Source organism: Neomonachus schauinslandi, chromosome 2 (genome assembly GCF_002201575.2).
Source record: "Neomonachus schauinslandi chromosome 2, ASM220157v2, whole genome shotgun sequence".
Lineage (NCBI taxonomy): Eukaryota > Metazoa > Chordata > Mammalia > Carnivora > Phocidae > Neomonachus > Neomonachus schauinslandi.
This window is the reverse complement of record NC_058404.1, coordinates 91,011,041-91,035,129: the sequence shown is the minus strand read 5'-3', so window position 1 is coordinate 91,035,129 and position 24,089 is coordinate 91,011,041. Positions and strand designations below refer to the sequence as shown.

Here is a 24,089-nt window from a genome sequence, read left to right as displayed (position 1 = left end):
ACAATTATATAACTAACTCATATCTGCCCATATAACTAAAAAGATCATTGTAATAAATTAGTTTTAGTCCTTTATTAAAGAGAAACATTGAAGTAATACTCTTAAATGTAAATCTCTAATTTAATGAATTTCCCAAGTAAAAATTAATAACTATCCCTATGTAAATGTAACTGAATTTGCTAGAGTAATATCTGATATAATATCAGTAATATCATACTGAATAAAAGTTTCTTCTGGTAACAGACCTAGCTTGGGTGTAAATCCTATAATTTAAGGATTATATTATTATAATTAAATTTAAAAAGAAAAGAATAAAATGTTGTACCAAGAGTAGTCCTGAAAACTGAGCATTATCATTTTTGTTAAGTGGAGCATAGTCTTCAGGAATGGCCCCAATATGACATTATATTGACAGTATAAATTAAAGTACTTACTATAATATATATGCATGAGAAGGCCTTCAGGTAGAGGCATGTAGTAGAGTTTGGCAGCTGAGAGCCTCCTTGCAACGTATGTGGGGTAAGTAAGGCATTGTTGATCTTCTAAGGAATAAATTAAAATTAATAAAGAAGCAAACAACAGGAAAATGATTCTATTACAAAATTTCTCTTTTTCCGGGAGATAAAAGCAGGGGAGTTTAATACCAGAACATACAGTATTGTATTGCCAGGAGCACCAGTGAAAGAGTCAATAAAGAAAGACAGAAACAGTCGGTTTTCCTTCTCAGGACCATTAGGATGGAGAGAGAGAGAGAGAGAGATTTCAAGGAATTGGGTCATGTGATTATGGAGACTGACAAGTTGAAAGCCTGTAGGGTGGACTGGATAGACACCCAGAAGAGTTAAAGTTGCCGCTCAAGTCTGAAGCCTGTCTGCTGGCAAAATTCTTTCTTGCTCTGGAAATACCAGTCTTTTGTTCTGTTCAGGGCTCCAGTTGATTGCATGAGGCCCAACCGCATTATGGGGGGCAAACTGCTTTGCTCGAAGTCTACTGATTTAAATGTTAATCGCATCCCAAAACAGTCTCATAGAAAATCCAGAATAATGTTTGACCACATTACTGGGCACTGAGGCCTAGCCAAGTTGACACACAAAATTAACTATCACACTGGGCTTGTCCTAGACAGAAATGTACCATTTACTTCAGGAAATTTTAGCCTATTGTATTTTTCAGAAGGACAGCAAGAAATAGTTTGAAGTGAGGGAACAACAGGGGATCCACAGTGCTCAAATCCTAGTGACCCAGCTGATGGCAGCAAAGCCCAAATCTAACAACTATGACTGGTGAGTAGATACATTTGTTGTTGTTACAATTACATGTATAAGCTGATGTTATTCATCCATCAAATAAGAGCATTTATTATATCAGAAAATATATATTGTGAATAAAATCATTTATTTTCTTGAATTTGTGTCATGGCTTTCCTTTGAAATTCAATTATGATCCAAACTCAAAACATGGCCTAAAACCATTTTGGGATCTGGGTACTGTTCACTTCTCAAATTCATGTCTTGTCACTTCTTCCATTGCTTTCTATATTTCAGCTAATTTCTAGAAGATAACAATTATCTTCTAACTCAGGACTTTTGAACCAATGGTTTCTTTTGCCTAGAACACACACCAGCATTCATTACTAGCAAGCATACCCTCATATGTTCATTCCAGATTCAGATGTAATTTGTCTTGAAAGGACTATCCCAATTGCAAGCCTCTTTAGTCCCCCCTCCTTCATATCTCTCTTTTAAATCCATAGCTTTTATCATAATTTTTAATATATATTTATCTGTTCATTTGTGTAATACTCTTTTGCCAGGATGTTTTATTCGCTGCTATATTGTCAGAACCTGGCACAATTTCCAGTAAATTATAGGAACTCAGCGATCACATTTAACTAATGTATATTTTATTTTTAAGTAACTAGTACATCAAGGTGTTTTATATATCAACTGTTGAATAGGTTGCCAAGTTTTTAGTTATATTAATAATATCAAATACTAACAGCTATTCCTGTTAAACATTTTTCAGTACAATAATTGAACATGTGAATAATTTTTAAATTTGAATCCTAGCATCTGTGTATCTAATATCTGTTATAAATTTATTCTAATTTTAAACTTAATATGCATATCCTTTATGCAAATTCTCCACTCCCACTTAAATATGCAAACTAGGAGACTTCAGTTAAACAATTTAATAAATTTATTGAGTTCCTTGTCTCAGATAAATAGCAATAAAAAATAAAAGATAAAAGACAACAAATTAGGAAAAATTGACAAGCTAAGAAGTATAAAACAGACAACTTTTGAAATAAGATAACTAATAATGTAAGTAGTCCAGAAAGTGCAAGCCTATGGGCTTAGAACCTGATTCAGAATAGGCAAATGGTTCAAAGGAAGATAAGGAGAATAAATATATGTCACAGAGAACAAGAGACTCATACCAGCTCAGTGATGAACCTAGACTTGCAATATATAAAGGCATAATGGCTAAAACTTTTCAGAATTAAGAAATAAATAAATCTTCAAGATGAAAACTTGATTTTTGAAGAAGATTAAAAAAAATCCATAAGTAGGTGCTTGATAATAAATAAAATTGTAAAATAAAAATAAAATTCTTAAAAGGTACCAGAGGAAAAAGACAGATTTTCTACACTCGTGATGATTAGATGACAGCAGGCTTTTTTTTTTCCCTAGTAACAATAAGAAGAAAGCAGAATGGAATATTTCATTTCATACACTTAAGGAATACATGCTGTGTTTCAGAATTAACTTTCATACAAGAGTTTGGGAAAGGTTTGGGTTTTTTTTTTTGTTTTGTTTTGTTTGGGGTTTTTTGCTTGTTTATTTCTATAAAGATAGCTAGAAAATCTTTCTTCTCAAAATTCAAAGAAGTATTGCATAAAGGAGTGCTTGGGTGATTCAGTCATTTAAGCAGCCGACTCTTGGTTTTGGTTCAGGTAATGATCTCAGGGTTGTGAGATTGAGCCCCACGTTGTGCTCCATGCTCAGTGAGGAGTCTGCTTGAGATTCTCTTTCTCCCCCTCCCTCTCCCCCTCCCCCCACTCTCTCTCAAAAATAATAAAATAAAATATAAAATAAAATAAAATAAAATAAAAGTATTCCATAAAAATTATTATCACATATAAGATTCTTAAAAAATCTGAAACCCCATAAAATAAAAAAATAAAAAGGAAAGCCTCCAAAATAAACAGGAAGTTCAAAAGAGAGAGTTAGGAGCCAAGGTTATGATAAGGGCTATGTGCCTGCCTACCTTGGTCAGAAAGAAACTTGGCCTTCCAACAGTGGGTATGGGACGGGAGGCCATGGGGCCTCACAAATTGGAAAGTGGAAGTGAGCAAGTCACCATATCCAGTGTGACTTTTGAAGAGCTAGTGAAAAAATAAAGACAAATCTGGCCACCTGTAGAAAATGACAAATATTCAAAGAAACCTGTAAAAACAGATTTAAAAATTCTAAGAAAATCATAGCTTATTGGGAAAATTATTGTAAAGTTCAAAACTTTAGAATAAACAAAATTGAAAAGATCAAATATCAATTCTTACAGAACATAGATGATGCTATGTTTGAAAGTATCCTTGGGGCGCCTGGGTGGCTCAGATGGTTAAGCATCTGCCTTTGGCTCGGGAATGATCCCAGGGCCCTGGGATCGAGCCCCACGTCCGGCTCCTGCCTCAGCAGGGAGCCTGCTTCTTTCTCTGCCTCTCCCCCTGCTCGTGCTCTCTCTCTCTCTCTCTGGATCCCTGTGTCTCGAGTGAATAAATAAAATCTTTAAAAAATTAAAATAAAAAAAAATTTGGAAGTATCCTTTATGTTGTAATACTTTTAAGAAAATCAATGAGATCATTAAATCAAATAAGAAACTAGGATAAAATAAACATGAGGAAAGTAGAAAGTATAAAATAATTAAGAGAAGAAATTTACAAAATAAAAATTTAATAATCCAGCATAGGCGTCAAAGAAAGATAAAAACATTTGTAAAAAATTTTAAAGAACATTGTAAAAGAAAAACATATGCCAGTCAATTTTGAAACATAGTTGTTAATTTCAAATAAAATTATGTCAAATTTAGTCAGGAAGAAATGAAAAACTTGTCTAAACTAAAATCATAGAATTAATAGTAAAAAATCTCTACCTAAAGATACCAGGTCAAGGTGGTTTAAGAAACACTCTTATCAAAACCTCATGGAACATAAAATTCCTACTTTATTTCGGATTTTTAGAAGCCAGGGTAGAAAGAAGAAGCATATACCTAGTTCATTTTGATGAGACATCAAAATTAGTACCAAATTAATACCAAAATTATGTACTTTATAGAGCTTAAATAAGCAAACATATAACAACCTTATTTGCAAATGTATTATAAATGTCTACTAAGCAAACTACGTATCACCAAATGTAGACTTTTTCTAATAAACATTAACATAATGTAATCTATCAGATTATTTTAAAAAATTATATAATCAGGTATGTGGATTTAGAAAAATAGTCCATATAGATTAACACTCATTCATAATGCAAATGTTCATAAACTAGAAAGAAAAGCTTAGTAAACTGGAAGAGATCGGCTTTATCATCATGGAGTGCAGTGCATACATCTTTCTTAAAGGAAAACTTTAGAAACAACTTAAAGTTAGGAACAAGAAAAGGATACTGAGTATCACTGCCATTACTGAATACATTACTGGCCCTAAATAATATAAGAAAGCAATAAAAGTAAATGAAATATAACAATTGTAATGTTAGTCTTTTAAAGAAGATATGATTGCGAATACATATAATCTCATGAAATCTAGAAACAATAAGAATTGGTCAGAAATTTCAGCAAGGTGCCAAATATAAGGTCAAGATCTAGAAATCAATATATACCAGCAACAACCAATTTTAAAATGTAATAAAAAATCCTATTCTGCAATAACAGCAAAAATTTTAAGTTATCTAATAATGAATTCAATAAAAGATATTTAAGACATTTATAGAGAAAATTATGAAATGCTACTGGAGGATATAAAAGAAGACCTAAACAAACAGAAAAGTATCCCTTCCCTGCATGGGAATCCTCCATATTTTATAGGTGTTAACCTCTGATAGTTTATCTATAAATTCAAAGAAATTTCAATTAAAAACCATTTTTTTAAGAGGAACTTAGCAAGTTAATGTAAGACTAAATGGCTTAGTATTGTCAAAAATTATGAGGAATAATAAAATGGGAAGTGAAAAAAGACATAAAGAATTATTATAAAGTCAAAAAGTTGGGTAGTATGCTACTGGTGCAGTTTTATAGATAATACACCAAAGAGATGTAAAGAGAACCCAGAATAGAGCATGTATATATTGAAATTTAGTATATAAGAGGATATATTAACAAGTCAGTATGGAAAATATGTGCTTTCAAAAATCATTGTAGGACAATTGGCTATCACTGTAGGAAGTGAAATATAACTCTACTCTAACAACATATATAAATTTAAGTTTCAGACATATTAAAGACTGAACTGAAAATAAATTCTTTAAACTTGCATTAAAAAATGTAGAGAAGACTGTATATTCTTAATGTTGGGAAGGATTCCTTAAGCAAAATACAAAAGTACAAACCATAAAATGAAAATTGTATAAATTGGACTACCATGCAATGAGTATGTCTGTCCAAAAAAAGATATTCTAAGCAAAATAAGGAATACAAGCCGTGGATTTAGAGATAATCATTGCAAGGCAGTACAGGGTCAAAGATTTCTAATCAGATTAGAAAAAGAATGATAAAATAATAGAAGAACAAATAACCCCAAGTTTTTAAAAAGTGGGAAAAAGGCTTAAAAAGAATAGTCACATAAGAGGAAATATGAATATGTGATAAATGTGAATAGGTGCTCAAACTCAGGAGTAATCAGGAAAAAATATTTGAAACAATATTATTCCATTTCATATGCATCAGATTCAAAGTTGACATGTACCATAATTAGGAAGGATAATAAATATGGGAACTCTCATTTACTGCTGGTTAGACTGTACATTATTATGTCCAATTTGGAGAGAAACTTAGCCCAAGCTAGTATCGTTTGAAATATTCATAAAAAAGTTGACATTTCTACTTATAAGTATATATCTTTTAGGAAAACTTTACACAAGGAGAGCTACAGAGAAATTTTCACTGAATCATTATTTGTATTAACAAACACATTAGAAGGGCGTCTGGGTAGCTCAGATGGTTGGGTGTCTGCCTTCGGCTCAAGTCATGATCCCAGGGTCCTGGGATCAAGTTCCACACGGGCTCCCTGCTCGGTGCAGAGCCTGCTTCTCCCTCTCCCTCTGCCATTCCCTCTGCTTGTACTCTTCTGTCTATCTCTCTGTCAAATAAATAAATATAAAAAATCTTAAAAAAAATTAGAAAGTGATACACAAACAATGAATCATGGAACACTACATCAAAACCTAATGATGTAATGTATGGTGATTAACATAACATAATAAAATTTAAAAAAAAGAAATAAGTTAACAAACAAGAGAATGGATAAATAGCTATGGGCATATATATGAATAACACATCTGTATGTGTGTTTGCCTTTCTACTCAGGCACATAAAACCAAGCTAATTATATCACTCCACGCTACTATGGCAGTATAAGAGTAATTTTTTGTTTTATTTGATTGTATTTTATTTTTCCCTTGTTTCTGATCTTCATTTTTACTATCTGTGATAGCCTCAAAGATGGCCCCTAATGATGCCTGCTAACTGTTGTATGGTCTCCTGCCATATCACCCAGGGTTATTCTGTGTGACCTATAGAATATTGCAGAAGTGATGTTATACCACCTTCTGAGATTGTTATCCAAGACCTTGCAGCATGTATCTTGCTCACTCTTTTTCCCTCTGATTACCCTTGCACTGGAGACAGCCAGATGCCATGTCTTGAGGACATTCAGGCAAGCCCAGTGAGGAAGCTCCTTCTTGGAAGGTGGCCCTCCAATCCCCATTAAATCCTCAGATGCTTATAGGGCTGACCCACATTTTGACTGCGGCCTCAAGAGAAACCCTGAACCAGAACCATCCCACTAAGCCATTCTTAGATTCCTGACCCTTAGAAACTGAAGTAAAAATATTTATTGTTTTAAGCCCCGAAATTTTGGGGTACTTTGGTATGTAGCAATATGTCACTAATACTTCCCTTTTCACTTTAGACACCTAAGCTAATGTGTTTGATATTGATCCTTTGTCAGTATATATCCTTGAAAGATACATAATGCCACTTTCTGTAAATGTATTTTCAATTTATAAAAATGCAATTGTGCTATAGATGCCATTCTGTTTTGTTTTTTCACGTTTTTAATACCTACCAATTTTGCTCAATGTATAACTAGTAACATTTTCCTCTAAATGTAGAAGAGCATCCCATAGTACACATCCTTCATAACTCATCTTCCTGTGTGTCCCCTTAGAGGCCTGTGACGAGTTTTCTCTAAGGTGTATACATTGAAACAGATTGTTGGGTCACAGAATACACTTTTCATTTACTTTTTGAAGGCTGGCTTCATTGCCTTCCATCTTTTCCCTATTCTTATAAATATATTTTATTTAGGGGCATCTAGGTGTCTCGGTTAAGTGTCTGACTCTTGATTTCAGCTCAGATCATGATCTCAGGGTCATGAGATCGAGCCCCAATCCAGCTCCATGCTTGTCATGGAGACTGCTTGAGATTCTCTCTCCCTCTCCATCTACTCCTTCTCCCTTTTATATATGTATTTACCTCGGGGGTTCAGATGGTTAAGCATCTGCCTTTGGCTCAGGTCATGATCTTGGGGTCGTGGGATAGATAGCCCCTTGTAGGGCTCCCAGCTCAGTGGGGATTCTGCTTCTCTCTCTCCCTCTGCCTCTCCTGCTTGTGCTCTCTCTCTCTCTCAAATGAAGAAATAAAATATTTTAAAAAATAAAATAATGAAATAAATAAATAAAAAATTTAAGTCTCCACTGTGTCTATTTTCTTCAGCCTCCCATCTCTTCTCCCCAGAGGGAAGATTGTTCACTTAGCTCCTTGAGAATCCTATTAAAATTATTCATTGTATATACAAGCAAATTCAGATTCTTTATACTTTTACTGGAATAGTAGCATATTAAAAATATTGTTATAACTGTAGTATATTTTACTATGTAATTTGCCTTGAAGAAACTTCTAGTTTAGAACATAAATGACTTATTTTCTATATAAATATATAGAATACCATTGTTTGATTTTTATCATAATTATTTAATAATGTTTTTATAGACAAATCAGATTAATTCCCTTTTGAACTTTCATGTAATCCTGCAAAGAATAATCTTAAACAGATAAATAATATTTACATGTGTACAGGTTTGTCAATAAAATATATGTTTAGAAATATATATATTTTTTTAAAGATTTTTTTATTATTTATTTATTTGAGACAGAGAGAATGAGAGAGAGAGCATGAGAGGGAGGAGGGTCAGAGGGAGAAGCAGACTCCCTGCCAAGCAGGGAGCCCGATCCGGGACTCGATCCAGGGACTCCAGGATCATGACCTGAGCTGAAGGCAGTCGTTTAACCAACTGAGCCACCCAGGTGCCCTAGAAATATATTTCTTAGTCAAAGAGTATTTATAAGTAAAACAAACATAACTATTTAAACAGATCGTTCCTTATAGAAGATAAGGATAAATATAAGAGGTTGTATCAATTTACAAATTTATATCAGAGGATCAAGGCTTGAGATTTTAATCCCACATATTTTCCATTTCTGGTGTGAATTCAAACTTCATGTGTTTTGTTTGCTTTGTCTGTGTGTATGTAATACAAATATTGAAATGCATATACGTTATTGAAAGGCTTATATGCACATATTCAAAATTTAGGAGGTTCTAAAGATGAATGAAAAAAAGTAGGTTTAGCTCACGTCACTTTACCCAGTCACACAATTTTCTCCTGCGGCAGCCATACTTACCAGCTACAACATATATATGTTTGGGCACATAGATAAATTCCTCTTATTTGGACATATGTGCACTTCTCTTTGCATTGCAAGAACTGGAAAGAGAAAGCTCTTGTCAAGTGCTGTTTAAAAAGGAGGCACCAGGGCGCCTGGGTGGCTCAGATGGTTAAGCATCTGCCTTCGGCTCAGGTCATGATCCCAGGATCCTGGGATCGAGTCCCGCATCGGGCTCTCTGCTCCTTGGGAGCCTGCTTTTCCCTCTGCCTCTGTCTCTCTCTCTCTGTCTCTCATGAATAAATAAATAAAATCTTTAAAAAAAAAATAAAAAAAGAGGCACCAGATTTCTGTGTAGCCATTTATTAGGGATACATGCCTTTACTATCTCAACATTCAGCCTCCGGCAAACACCACCATTTGTGGATCTTTTTATTTATTTATTTTTTTTTTAAAGATTTTATTTATTTATTTGACAGAGAGAGACACAGTGAGAGAGGGAACACAAGCAGGGGGAGTGGGAGAGGGAGAAGTAGACTCCCCGCTGAGCAGGGAGCCCGATGCGGGGCTCGATCCCAGGACCCTGGGATCATGACCTGAGCCGAAGGCAGACGCTTAATGACTGAGCCACCCAGGCGCCCCTCAAGTCAGTGTTTTACTTGGTAAACATGTCTGAGACCATGCATCCCTGGCTGCTAAGCACCCTGGCGGACAGGGCTAGAAAGGTAACAGCTTTATTTTGATCAGGGGGCAAAGACAAGGCAGCACTTTATAGCTACATTGTAACTAGATCCTGCATTCTTTTTTTTTTTTTTTTTAAGATTTTATTTATTTATTTGACAGAGAGAGTGAGAGAGCACAAGCAGGGGGAGCAGTAGAAGGAGAGGGAGAAGCAGGCTCCCCGCCGAGCAGGGAGCCCGATGAGGGACTTAATCCCAGGACCCTGGGATCATGACCTAAGCCAAAGGCAGACTCTGAACCATCTGAGCCAGCCAGGTGCCCCATCATTTGTGGATCTTAACAAACTGATACTTCTATTTATTTTCTACCTATTCAAAAAGAGTGGGGATGGGGCTCTACATTATTGCTGGTGATAGTATTGGAACCCAGTGCAATCCAGGTGGCCTGGGTCCACTGCAGAGCACTCAATCTAGACATATCCCCTAGGGCCTATCATCTCTGTCCAGTCAGTGGAAGGGAAAATAAGTTGTGTACATAGGTTTCTTAAATGCGTTGCTCCAGAATTTGTGAACATAACCTTTGTTTACTTTTTACTGAAGAGAATTTTGTTACATGGTGACACCTAATTTCAATGGCGTCTGGAAAATACAATTTAGTTTTGAACATTTATTTATTTATTATGTGCCCGTATTTGAGTCATATTTTTGTCTTTTATTGTTTTATTGTTTTTAAGTTGTTTACTATGAAAAGGGAGAACAGATTGAAGAGCAGACGTACTCTTTGTCACGTTTTATAGTTTTAGCTTTCACATTTATATCTATAATCCACACAGAATGCACATCTGAATATGGTGAAAAGATATTTATCTTTATTTTATTTCCCCTATAAGAATGAGTTTTCTTAATTTAATACTACTGTTATTGGCATACCTATTTCCATATATGTGTGGAAACATGTCTTCATATTTCTAATTTGTTCCTTTGGGTTTTTTTTAATCACTGGCTAATATTATACTATGTGATTTTTTTACATATTTCTTAGAGCTATTTTCTCAGTATGATCCTTCTTTTAATTTTATTTTACTCTTTCATAATAGTTTTAAAATTAGATTTCCAAATTTCACACACTCAAAAACACCATTCACACTTCCCTATTAGAATCCCCTTAGGTAGTACTGATTATAAAGTGCTGATCATCGTGATATAGATGTATTCCATTCATAAACATGACATGCCTATCCATTTACACATGATCTTCTTTAATTTATTTTAATAAAATTTTTAAAAATTCCCACATTTTATATGCTTTATTAATAGTTTAATACTTTATATCATTTTCTGATATTATAAGCAGTGTCCTGGTTTCTGGAACGTATTGTAATAATAAATATATATATATATATTTTTTAAGATTTTATTTATTTGCGAGAGAGAGAATGAGAGACAGAGAGCATGAGAGGGAGGAGGGTCAGAGGGAGAAGCAGACTCCCTGCTGAGCAGGGAGCCCAATGCGGGACTCGATCCCGGGACTCCAGGATCACGACCTGAGCCGAAGGCAGTCGCTTAACCAACTGAGCCACCCAGGCACCCTGTAATAATAAATATTTGCTATTTTAAAGGGAAGAAAATAATACAATATATTCTTATATTACATTAGGTAATATGTTCAAGATGTATAAGTACCAATTTCATGATAACATTTTCTTTGGAAAAAAAAGAAAATAGTGTTAGGAAAGTTTACAAAAGAATTTCCAACCATAGGTATAATGTCTTATGTCCTTATAAAATTAAACATTTTTACTGAAATACTATGTTCATTAATTATCCATATGTAAGTTTGTTTCATGTATTTTCCAAAAGTTTTTCAAGAAGTTGAGTAATAGTTTATTATATGGATTTTTACGTGTAGCACATATAATAATAATATAAAGTGAGGTAAATTATTATGTCCTCTTATATATGTTTCTATTAGGTTTGGAAGGGTACAAATAAGGTGGCTTACGTGTTTGTAGTGTCATGCATGTGGGAGCTATAGTTGAATGCAGCCGAACCTTAGAGATGAAACTGCCAGATTCTATAGGGCGCTTGGGTGGCTCAGTCAGTTAAGCATCTGCCTTCAGCTCAGGTCATGATCCCACAGTCCTGGGATAGGGCCCCTCCTCAGGCTCCCTGCTCAGTGGAGAGCCTGCTTCTCCCTCTCCCTCTGCCCCTCCCCCCTCCCCACACTCGTGCTCTCTCTCTCTCTCTCTCTGGCTCTTGCTATCTTAAATAAATAAATAAAATCTTTAAAAAAAGAAACTACCATATTCTAGATTTGACTTTATAGTTATTCCAAGAAATCATGCCTAATTTCTTTAACTCTCCATGGCTTGACTTAGCAAATTAGAGATAATAACATGTGTGCTACATTTCAGTGGGTTTATCTAATAGTGATATGGTACAACATATACAATTTCTGTGTATATTATAATATGCTGTACAAAGAAAAATCAATGTATTGAGGCACCTGGGTGACTCAGTTGGTAAGTGACTTGATTTTGGCTGAGTTCATGATCTCAGGGTTGTGGGATTGAATCCTGCATTGGACTCCACACAGGGCATGGAGTCTGCTTAAGAGTTTCTCCCTCCTTCTCCCTCTCCCCCTCCCCCCTTCTCTCTAAAAAAAAATTAAAAATAATAATGATAAAATTAATATACTATTGGTAGTTTACAGAGTTCAGTTAAGTGAACATTTATTGAGTGTAGGCTCTATCCCAGGTACAGAATTTGGGATAACAAAAAGAAAACAAAACAAAAACAATTTATAAGAAAGGTGAACAGATATTTTGACTTAAGGAGCTTACATTCTAATCTTTCTAAAGGATCTGGGTTAAGTGTTCCACGAAGTACTATTATTCATGGTTTCTAGGGCTTTAATATTACCTTCCTTCTCAATGTTGATAAATGATTGTGTGAGTCTGTTAAAATGTGAAAGTTCTTATGAAAATTAAAAAAAAAAAGGACTTGGATACCAATATTATAGAAGATTTTGTTATTTCTAAAAATAGATGTAAAACGGTTGATTAACTCACCAATTGTGTAAAACAAATTTTATCTGAGGGTGGGCAAAATCTAAAATATTTATCATTTAACTCATGTCTTGTGCCATTCTTTTTTCCCTCCTTGGTTGAGTGCCCTTTCTCCACACAGGATGTCTACATAATAGCATTCAACTAGAGAGTTGAATAGTAAAGATCTGACTATCTTTACATCGTCTCTAAATTATTTTCATAATAGTCAAACTTTCCATAAGTTGTGGGTCTAAGTCTTTAGTTTTAATTAGCAAGATAATTTACATATATATATATATAGAAACTTCACTATCACTACATAATAGCCAAATCTGTGCATCAAACTTCAGAAATTATTATTTAACTAAAAACCTGATATAATCATATAGTCCCATGGGGACTATGGGGCGCCTGGGTGGCTCAGTTGGTTAAGCGACTGCCTTCGGCTCAGGTCATGATCCTGGAGTCCCAGGATCGAGTCCTGCATCAGGCTCCCTGCTCGGCAGGGAGTCTGCTTCTCCCTCTGACCCTCCTCCCTCTCACGCTCTCTGTCTCTCATTCTCTCTCTCTCAAATAAATAAATAAAATCTTTAAAAAAATAAAAAAATAAAAAATAAAAAATATTTTATGGTCAGTATTCCTTACCATCACCCTCCAGGCACCCAGTCAGAACCTTGATAGTCGTAAGACCGCCTCTTTTTCCCTTGACCCCAAAATGTAATTTGAAATCGGGTGGGTGCTTCATTCTAAATACTTTCTTCAGGCATTTCTATTTATTTCATCACGACTACCACTGGCCTACTAATAGCCCCCACCTAATTTCACTTATAATAACATGACTATCTTAATGGTGTCTCTGCCACTTTCCTGTACTACTTCATTTAGTGTTTATCATTACTATTAAAATGAAAGTTTCCTGGGCATTTGATCTTGTCTCAACCTGTTGTGTTCTTTCAGACGTCCCAGGAGATACAAAAACTTTGTGATTGAGTCCAACAAATTTGTCCAGAGTCATCTTATTGTCCTTACCTATGCAAACTGTATCAGAGCCAGAATAAACTATTTGCAATAGTCTGTACATAGAGTGATTCCTATAGTTTCCTCTACCTCGATTGTCCTGGACATTTCTCTCCTTAACAAGTTCTACAAAGCCTCTGCCATTTCTAAAAACAGATTTTCTCTTCCCTACCTCAATAATACTTTGCTAAAACCCCACTGATAGGATTCCATTTGACTCCTCGATGATGAGTCTGTCTGCAACGACTTTTTTCTTTAGTTCCTTGCACAGAGCTGTGAGCATATAAATGTTTGCTAACTGTACACATTAATGAATATGTATTATTTTTATAGTGTGCTCTGACTGTTAGTTGTACACAAAAAAATTCTATCTCTGTTCATAGTTGTGGGTATGTGTTTACGTAAGTAACGAGAAGTTCATTACATATAGAAGTAAATAGGATTACTAGGATGTAAATCTCATTTAGGCCCCATTCTAGGATCAACTTTACAAAGCAAACAAAAGCTATAATACATACAGACACATGAGTTTCTAAGTTTCTTAAGCTACATTGTTAGCTCTATATAGATTGCAGGTAAACCAAGCATTCAGAACATCCAGCCTCCCTCTCGTGTCACATACACTTGCTATAATACGTGTAAACAGACAGCAACCTGGAGTGTTGCGAACTCATTTTTTGTGCATTCTTTCTGCACAAATGCAAGTCTGGCTCATGTTTATACTTTGGTGATTTTTGAAAGAAGATTAATGACATGAATATTTACAAAGAAAATGTCTATGTGACCAACATTTGCGCGCGCTCTTGAATATCAGTGTCACGGTGCTTTGCTGCTGCTGGCTTTTTGCCACACAACCTATTTTATGAAGGTGACAGGCTGTCACATGTAAAGTTTATTTCTATTACTTCTTTTGCTGTTTTAATTCACTGTCTATTCTCAGTGTCTTTTCCTTTCCTTTTCATATGTTAATTGTGAGTTGAACCAATTAACATATCTAACAAGTCCTAGAATTAGTTTTTCAATTCTAATTGAGACATATATTTCTGCTGAAATACTTTAGTCTTTACTAATAGTTAAATTTCCAGTGTTTACGTATATTTTAGAACAAGGAATGCCTATAGTTACTTACTTTGTTGCTGACTCTCTGGCTTTGTTCCATGCCCAATTTTAAGAACTGGGCTTTAATGACTATTATCACAAAAAAAGTCTTGTTAAACTCTATCTCTGAAGGCAATCTGTAATATTTCCTGAACAGTCAGATTTTTGTAGAAATACTATTGTGAGCTCAAATGAGATAGTCTTCTGTTAGGTCATGTGACTGGGGACAGAGCTGTGAGGAAATGTGGGTAAGGAATTTGGGGCCAGAAAATATGGCTACATTTTTTAAATGATGGTATCTGAGATGTCAAGGCCAGCAAGAATAAATAACTACATTTATGGTTGACGTAATATAAATATCATTTTATAAGATTGTGACAAACACCAGCAGACATGCCAACAATTATTTAGTTTCATAGAAAACATTTTATATTCATTTGGAAATATCAAGGGATTTTATATTTACCTTCCAGAGATACTTCTTTTTTTCAAAATTAAAGTTTGGCTTAAAGATAAAATAAGTCAAAATCTGCAGGCTATAGAAATGAATTTCCTCTGTAGCAGACAGTTTCTAGGTTAGCATTTGTTTACCCATTATCTACCTACACCATTGTGAGTTTGTTCAGATGTGAATAAAAGAGAACCTTTGTATATTGAAAATTTAATTATATCTCAAATAATTTAAAGATCCACAAATCTAAAATCTTATGTATATGAAGGCATAACAGACAATGGCCTGATTACTATCCAGGTCTTCATTTTATCAGGTAAAATGGAACTAATTGCAAATAACAGAGAATCCAACTCACACTGACAAATGACAAAGGAGATTTAGGTTCTTGCCTCACATCCACATAAAGAATAGGGTCCACAGAGACCTCTTTTCCATCTCACAAATAACTAAAAAACCCAGATTAATTTTGAGTGACTCTCAGTATCACTGAAAGTTTCTCAACTCTATCCTATTCTAGTTGCCATCTTCATCCACAGTCTGGGATAGCTTGCAGGAGTAAAACTGATACTGCAACTTAAGATCTCATATTTCTTTCCCACACTGTCCAGAAGGGAAAACTTCATTTTTTCCAGCCATTGCTTAATGTTCTGGTCTTGATTCCATTTAGAACAATTTAAGTCCAGATTTTGAAGCAAGAACTTTGCATAAAGGAAAGCCAATCATGGCTCTTCTGGCCAAAAAGGAAAGCCAACTATGCGAGATGGAATCCAACCAACTCATACTACAAGACTAGAAAACAATGATGTAGGAATGGATGACAGAGACAGACAACAATATCCACTGTCTTCCAATGATGTAGACATTATATTTAAAGGTAAGTCATTGTAAAAGTCTGAAATTATGGCCCAATATTTTATTGTGTATTCTTTTCACACTATAAAAGCAATAAATGGCCATTGCAACAAAACAAAGCACACAGATGCAGACAAGTAATCTGCTTATATCCTTCAGTGCAAACTATAAAGTCAAACAATATTTCAAAAACAACCTTCCACACCAGAGACATGTTAGATGCATAATATACACCCATTTTTGTGAAAATAAAGAAAAGCACCCTCTCTTGTTCCTTTTTTGTAAATTTAGTCTATTATTGGCTATGGCTCTTTTAATGACGAGTAAAAACCACACAGAGAAAATGGGATAAAATGTAACACTCTCGTGTAACAAATCACTTAAAAACATATCCCCAAAAGGAAAAACATCTTCCACTATCATTATCACCTAAGATAAGAAACAGCATATTTCAATACCCCAAAAGCATTCCACTTTTTCCCACCAAACAATTCCATCACTTTCCCTAAATAAAACCACCATCTGGGCTTTAAGTAGTCATACCTTTCTCTATAAGGATTACACCTGAATATGAACCTCTGTACATTAGAGTTTTATTTTGCCGGCTTTCAAAATTTTGATAAATGAAATTGTGTAGTATGTAAACTTTTGTCTTTTCTTTCTGTAACATGTATATTTATGACATTTATCCATCAAAGCCATATTGCCATAGTTCATTCATTTTCCATTCTACATAACATTCTATTGAAAGATAGCTGTTTCTGGGGCACCTGGGTGGCTCAGTCATTAAGCGTCTGCCTTCGGCTCAGGTCATGATCCCAGGGTCCTGGGTTCGAGCCCCGCATCGGGCTCCCTGCTCCGCGGGAAGCCTGCTTCTCCATCTCCCACTCCCCCTGCTTGTGTTCCCTCTCTTGCTGTGTCTCTCTCTGTCAAATAAATAAATAAAATCTTTAAAAAAAAAGAAAGATAGCTGTTTCTTATTTATATATATATATATACAAATAATATATATATTACATATATATCATATATCTATGAACAAAATGGGAATGATGTCTTCCAAATTTTTCTGTGAACTAATTATTTATCTAAGTAATCTTTTTAGAAGAGCATATTTGTCTATCAGGATTGCTTATTGTATATACACCTGGTCTTATGAGCTATAGCTGTGCTGAAGAAAAAAAATATCATGTATCTTTAATCATGTATCTTCTTAGATATGACTAGCAATACATGAAAAAATCGAAACTATAGGACTAACCTACCTCCCATGCTAACTTGTACCATGAATAGTTGGTGCTTCTATCTGTGAACCCAAAATGTGTCTTGTGGAGAAAAGTGATTTTAGGAAGCTGCATATGAGAAATTTAAGGCCCCATGATTATTGTTTAACGGTAACCATTGTTGTGGTTCTACTTTAGTGTACTTTGTTAATTATGAGTAAAGCTTAGAGCTGAATTCAGCTGTGTATCATGAGAGTCAAATTTAGCCTTCTGTGATGGTGCCAAAATAATAACAATAACTAATATTTATAGTGGTTTAATGTGAGGTAAGTTTTTAAATAACCATAACAACATTAGAGTTTAGGGATAATATCATCTCTGTTTTATAAATAAGGAGATGGAGGGGCACCTGGGTGGCTCAGTTGGTTAAGCGACTGCCTTTGGCTCGGGTCATGATCCTGGAGTCCTGGGATCGAGTCCCACATCGGGCTCCCTGCTCGGCAGGGGGTCTGCTTCTCCCTCTGCCCTCTTCCCTCTCGTGCTCTCTGTCTCTCATTCTCTCTCAAAAAAAAAATAAATAAAATCTTTATAAATAAGGAGATGGAGAGCTTATGTAACTTAACCGATGCCACATAGAAATTATGGACCTGGCTCCAGAGTCTGTGTTCTTAGCATTATATTACTGTTATAATGCCTTATATTTTGTGGGTATCCGGTGTAAGAGATAATAATCTCTGAAAATATAATTTGTGGAAGAATTTACAACACTGATCCTCTACCAGGTTTCTTTATCTATCAGGCATGGGCTCTTCAGATGGGCTGGGTTGGGTGGGAAGAGTTATGATTAGAATTATGATATAGATGAATATTATTTTAGCTCATTGAATAAACTGAATATATAAATACAAAATCACAAAATTTCTATTTATACTGTATCTGGAATTAAAATTAATTTGTATACACTCTTGTGGTTCACAAAATAGGTCAATATGCAAATGGCTATTTTTCACTGTTATTTTAACTTTTACTTAAAGTGTAATACCATACAATTTGTCCTACTGTACATGGAAGCTCTAGGAATATGAACAAACAAGAATATATTTAAAAAGGGGCACCTGGGTGGCTCAGATGGTTAAGCGTCTGCCTTTGGCTCAGGTCATGATCCCAGGGTTCTGGGATCCAGCCCTTCATCTGGTTCCCTGCTCAGCGGGAATCTGGCTTCTCCCTCTCTCTCTGCCCCTCCACCCCCGCTCATGCTCTCTCTCTCTGTTAAATAAATTAATAAAATCTTCTTTAAAAAAGACTAAATTTAAAAATTATCTAGGACTAAGATTTGTTTTCATTATTCTTCTTTCTCCTTCTATTTTATTTACCCTTGTAGTTACAAATTTTAGTGATCGCAATTACTTTGTAAATTACTTTAGACATAATTTATCACTTGTCTTGTTTTCAATATCCTGATGACTTTTCACTCATCTAGATGTTGGCTTTACCATAGTATTCATTTCTACTTGATCTAATTCAGTGTTTTTCTCTTTTAATTTCTCCACACTTTTGTTCTTTTTCGAGATCGAGCTGTCTGACAAATTGTCTTACCTAAATTGTGTCCTATCCAGTTAACATTTATAGTCCCAAAAGCACTGATTTCAAATAAATTCTTAAAAGTCTGTTCATGCAAAAATTCACCCAATATTTTATTTAGATTTCTCAATTAATTAAAAAATTACAATTTCATACCAAGATTGGTTCTTGTATCAGTGAGGGGCCTGGCAGCAAACAAATCACTCTTTTAAAGTAATTGAGACTAGTTTAATAAACAAAACTTTTAAAAGCTATAAACAATATTTAAGATTACCAGTAAGATATTCTAGAGCTAAGAAAAATGGGAAATTTTACCTTCCTTAGCCTTGAAAAGATAGGGCAGGAATTCACTCTCCCCACCCTCTCATTTCTTTCTGGAGCTATTTTCCAAAACACAAACATAAGTCAAAGTAAAAGAGAGTTCCTTCATGCCATCCAAACAGTTTTCTGGGTCACAAAACATGATGGCGCTAGGTAGCTAGTGGAGTTGGAGAAAATTGCAGAAGATATCAAACAGAGTTCTATTGACACCCTTTTTATATATTTCTCAAATTGAAAATGTGTGCGGATGCAGAAAGTGACTCTCCTTTCCAGTGTGCAACTTCTTGTGAAGAATGATCCCTAGTTAAAATATAAGCCACTCCAGATAACATGCTGTCTTAAATACATGTTTATGTTATGGAATATTTATACTCCAAAAGAGAGTATCATTGCCAAAAGATGAACAATTTCCAAACAGTACAAAATTAGTACAAAGTTGTGCCACAGCGTGACCTATTTCTAAAAATTATTGAAGGTATCCATAACATGGTAGAAGATTTTGAGGCATTACACCACTACACCCATGTAAATATATAATGTTAAGAGTTCGAGAATATAAGTAATTTTGCTGCTCTCTTGGGATATGTTTCTGTAATAACCCTTTTACTTAATGGGAAAGAAATCTTCATGACTCCCTTCTGTGCATATCAGTGTCTACCCAGCTCTTGAATGCTTTTTATAACTGACATTATCTTTGTGAGAAATTGATACTACTCAAGGATTTTGTTTTAGTTGTGGGTTAATTTTTAATGGTCATTGCATGTATATTAAATTTTAGTACCATAACCATAAGCATCAGAGTGATATTTATCTTATGATTACTCAGAAACCAGTCCCCATTACTAAACTGTAATATCAATATGGTTTTGTGAGTTTTCCTCATTTAGATACTATTTAATCTTTTTCACAAGAAATCTACATCATCATTATCATGCTAATCATCATGCTAATAACTACTTGATGTTAAGCATTCATTATGATGTAAGCACTGTATTAACTGATTTATGTACATTTGATATTTACAATAGTTCTACAGCTTATTCCATTATGTAGGCACAAGCCACATGTGGCTATTTAACTTTAAATTTAAATTACTTAAAATTAAGCCACATTAAAACTTTAGCCTTACTAGTCACATTTCAAGTGCTCAATATTAGTGGACAGAAGAGATTTAGAGCATAGCTTCATCAAATAAAATTCTATTTGGCTATTTAATGAGATAGAAATGGCAAGTAACCTGAACATTTAACCACAGGATGTCTTACTTCAGAACTACAGTCATAAATTTCATATTATACTATGCATTTCATGACTATAGAAACCACCTTCATCATTAATAGTTTGCAATATTTTAGCAGAATCCCTATGTATAGTAGACCACTTATGTATTAGTGATAGAAGGAATGACTGAATGAATAAAACTAAATTAAGATAAATGACTTAAAGCTAATTATATATCTAGCATTTATATGAAAGATAATCATTCAATATTTCATTTAGTGTATGACCCTGTGTGGATTATCATGTACTATATCCCTTCAATACAAAGATAATAATCCCATATATGTTTTGTGTTCCTTTTGTAATTTTAAATTTGTCACAGTATTCTATATCTCCAAATTAATTTCCCTGTTAAAGATACTATATTCTTGTTATACATTTTGCACATTGGTTAACTTGTAAGATTGAATCCAACAAAATAGCAATCAATTTAGTCTGAATAGTACTTGTCTTCTGAGTATGACAAAAATAAAAATGAACTAAATGTTTCATTACTATTCCCTCTGGATTTTACTCATGTATTTCCAATACCTATTTATTGTTATGACATTGTTTTATCAATTTACAAGTATGTAGACTTCTTACTGTGTTCCCCTGACTATTCATTGTATCATCCAAATTTGAATTATGCAAACTTTTCTTTCTACTCTGTCTCTATTGTACACTAAAAATGGCATAAATCTTTTATTTATATTCAATTCCCCTAGAGATGCAGGTACATTTATTCACTGAATGGTGTTCAGAGAACGGTTGTGAATATTGGGAACTTCTCCTCCTTCAGAACTTGTATAGAGTTAGTTTGATAACTAATATGCATCTGGGATTTTTTTTTTAGCTTGTGTATATTCTTCACCTTGATAGGCAGCTTTCAACAGCTGTCAGAGAGCAGTTTTCTGTACACTCAAGAGTGCTTTATTCAGATTTGTAAAGATTAACTAAAAACAAGAAAACGTTTATGAATGACTTTAATGTGTGAGAATAAATTCCCTCTCTAGGAGAAAAATTTCAATAAAATTCTATATAATATTTCTAGTTTGTGGTCACTGAAAATTTAACCAATACTAGGAGCCAATAATCTGTTAATCTCAGCATGAAGATAATATTAATGAGAATAAACTCAGTTTATATATCTAGATTCATGTGGTATAAGGCTTTAAATGAAGGTCAACATTATGTGGGCCTTGACATTTAGTAAGATCGGGATGGCCTCAAATGACCTAACTGCAAGCAGGCCTACCCACTCTGTTTCCACTGATAAGGTCCCCTAGTCAAACAACTCTTGTTATCTAAGGGGCCAGATATAATTCCTGCTCATCCATGAGTAATAGGCTTTAGTTCTCTGAAAGCTGATGGAATTATTCAGACAAGCTAATTACATCCTTCCATGAGAAAACAGAGCACACCACCCTTTTGACACTACAAAGCCTGGCACCTCTCACAGCCCCTGGCTTACTCTGTTCCCATGTACAACCCTATAGGGCCCCGTGTAACATACAATGTCCTCTTTCCCTGAGTGTGTGTATATATGACTAATAATCTGCTGTCAATCTCATCTGCCCAGTGTTATGTGTCTTGGGTCGGGCAATCCTCATAACCTAGGGTGGAAATCCCTCTCTTAACAAGGGAATGAATAGAACATAATTAAAACAATTGGATGTTTTGTGGAGTGTCCTGTGAATAATATTTGTATAGTCAGAAACAGAAGTTTCCCATTAACTATACCAAAAAACATGTGTGTAAATATTGCAATCTCTTTTTATAGCTAATTTCTTTAATAATGTGTGTATCACTAGGTCACTAAAATTATAAACACCTAAAAGACAGTGACTGTAACTTGAAGTAGCATAGAGTCTGGTGGAAGACACAGAGAACAGAGACATCAACAAGAAAATCCACAAGATGAGAAGCAGTGCTATGTAATCATGTTTTTGAATATGGTTTTCTCAGTGTCCTGTGAGAAAGTAGAAAGGACATAGTTCCTGGCACAATAAAAGAAGACAAAAAAGCTAACCAAATCAGAACTAATGAAAGAAGAGTTCTTCAAGGAGCTACCAGATACTGAGGGAACTCAAAAACAAACAAGAATAGCAGTTTTGAGCTGACACCATGATAGCCCAAGAAACAGGCCTCAAGAATAGAGATTGGGGTTTGACCACCTTCATGTTTATAAGATTATGTGACCTTGATCTTCTACTCAGTGAAGAGCTAGATTAAGCTGAAGAGCCTGCCAGTAAACATGAAAAGTAACTTGATTTAATTGGTAATTATGTAAGCACACTATTAAGACACAAGCCCATATCCATCATATTCATATGATTCAAAATGTCTGGGTATTTTGGGAATTGTTAGAGATGTAAGAAAAGGTGAATTCTCACATATAACTGGTTGTCTCTAATCTATGCTGGTCAAGAAGAGTAAATATGAAGTAAAACGTTGAGAAACAGGAAGTTCTACAGAGAGTTGGTGTCAGGTTTCTTTTTTCATTTCTCATCGTAAATCACATCAGTTAGAAATTCATGTGTGTCCAATATAAAGTATATTTAGATTACTAAATTAAGACTCATAAACAGATAAATGATCTAAAGCTTTTTTTCCAAAAGAACCTAAATCAAAAGTGCTACAACTAACATTAGATCGAAGCATAATATAAAAATAATTGAAAATGATAATTGTCTTATCTAATCAGCTCTGACATGATGTCAGCCAAAAAGTGAATTATCCAAATTATTTTATTTATTTTTTTAAAGTATTTTTTTTTTTTTAATTTGAGAGAGAGAATGAGAGAGAGAAAACATGAGAGGGGGGAAGGGTCAGAGGGAGAAGCAGACTCCCTGCTGAGCAGGGAGCCCGATGTGGGACTCAATCCCGGGACTCCAGGATAACTACCCGAGCCAAAGGCAGTCGCTTAACCAACTGAGCCACCCAGGCGCCCATATCCAAATTATTTTAAATATAAATATAGCCCCGTGATCTTTATTGCTGGACCATAACCTACGTGTATATTTTTACTTGTCCAGTTGGGAAGCATAGAATTATCAAAAATAGAAAGATTTTAGTAATATTTTTCTTGTCTATTACATTATTTTTTTATTTTATGTTTATGTGAATATTTCATAATGCATATATTGTTTTAATATGGGAGAAGAAAATAAATGTTTAAGTGTATTGACTAGAGAGTCATTAAAATAATGAATTTTATTATCTAAATTCAATAGGGAATCACCCAGAGAAAAGAGCTCAGTGGACAAATGGAGAGAAAAATTGAAGTGCCAGTGGAATGGAGCAGTCTCTGGTCTAGTTCACCAGGCCTGACTCTTTGGTTTAATAGAGTGGAGAGCAGGGGCATAAAAGGATTTAGGATTTAGAACTTATATATGTTCTTGCTCCCGATATTGTTTTTGTTTTTTTTTAAAGATTTTATTTATTTATTTGACAGAGAGAGACACAGCGAGAGAGGGAACACAGGCAAGGGGAGCAGGAGAGGAAGAAGCAGGCCTCCCGCTGAGCAGGGAGCCCAATGCGGGGCTCGATCCCAGGACCCCGGGATCATGACCTGAGCCGAAGGCAGACGCTTAACGACTGA

General features: G+C 34.6%; 1 non-coding gene and 1 pseudogene across 1 annotated transcript; both read right to left on the bottom strand.

Moving 5' to 3' along the window:
• Positions 1-24,089, bottom strand: part of LOC110571262 — a 159,554-nt pseudogene that overhangs the window by 25,220 nt on the left and 110,245 nt on the right.
• On the bottom strand, positions 9,618-9,748 carry LOC123324234. The gene has a single exon (XR_006539714.1). It is a non-coding gene; the product is annotated as a small nucleolar RNA SNORA63 (small nucleolar RNA).